The sequence below is a fragment of the Phalaenopsis equestris genome, unplaced genomic scaffold (genome assembly GCF_001263595.1).
Source record: "Phalaenopsis equestris unplaced genomic scaffold, ASM126359v1 Scaffold001254, whole genome shotgun sequence".
Lineage (NCBI taxonomy): Eukaryota > Viridiplantae > Streptophyta > Magnoliopsida > Asparagales > Orchidaceae > Phalaenopsis > Phalaenopsis equestris.
In genome coordinates, this window is record NW_018165693.1 from 62,900 (window position 1) to 64,235 (window position 1,336).

A 1,336-nucleotide genomic window follows, 5' to 3' on the forward strand; every position below is an offset into this window, starting at 1 on the left:
TTTTGACATAGTGTAGCCTCTGTAAGGGGAAATATTCTCTGATTTTTTCAAAGTTCGAGGAGGTTCCTATATATAGATCCATATTTTTCAAGTTATTTCACATCATTTCCTTAAAATAATCATGGATATTAGCATATTGGTTATTAAATCCCAAGAAAATTTTGGAAGGTCTACCATGACCAGAGAAACATTTGAAAATAATTTCATGGGTCAAGTCATTTAAAACATCCATAAATTTTCCAAATACTAAATCACTAAGATAATTAATTTTGAAAAATATAAAAATTTAAATGACTTGATTTTTAATCTCCACTGTGATTTATGATCTAGAGAACTCATCATAAAAGTTTCAAAATATTTTGAGTTCATTTGATAACTTAAATTAATTTTTACAGATAAATACCACTCTTAACATTTAAATGATTTTTTAAAAATCAAAAGTTCTATGTGATTAGGGGTATTTTCTAAAAATAAAATAATATTTAAAATAAAAACATAATTTTTTGGCCTATTCTAAATATTTAAATATTTAAAAATTCATAAAAATCATAAAAATAATAAAACTCATGGAAATGTTCTAAGTTATTTTATAATCACTTAGAAAAAATTAGAATATTTTTCCTAGTTTTCTAAATAAAGATATTGAATTTTCAAGCTTAAAATAATTTTTTAAGGGCTAAAAATGAGTTTTCACTAAAATAATTCACTATAAAAATTCCAATAAATCAAAGAAAAATAAAAAAAAATTTAAAATTCACTTCGCTAAGTTTTTTGACTTTAAAGAGATTTTTGAAAAATATATAACTTAATTTTCACCACTTAAAAAAATTTATTTTTATTAAATAACCCAGAAATTAAAATAATTCTAATGAATTACAGAGAATTTAAAAAATTGTGAAATTTGACCCAAAGGCTCCACTAATCTAGACCTACCTCCAGTAAAAATTTCAAGGATTATAATTTACCTTGGTCAGGTTAGGAATTTTATTTGAAAAATCCTATTTTTGCATGAAAATAAATATATAAATTAAATTAAGTTTTGAAAAATTACATTTCCTCCTCTGATGTCTCAATTGACCCATGAATGAGGTAGGATAAAAATTTCAAAGTCATTCGAATTGAATTTGACAAATTATGAGGTGTTAGAGCCTTATGGGCAAATGAATAATTTTGGAAATCTTTCTTTAATTAACATTTAGGCTTAAGTCAAGGAGGGGAACGGGTAACCTCTGATCTTAATCAATTTATTTGATGCTTGAAACACAAAGGGCTTAATTGGTAGAAACCAATTGCACTTTCTTAATTAAGATTAATAAATTTCTAAATTATTAAAATT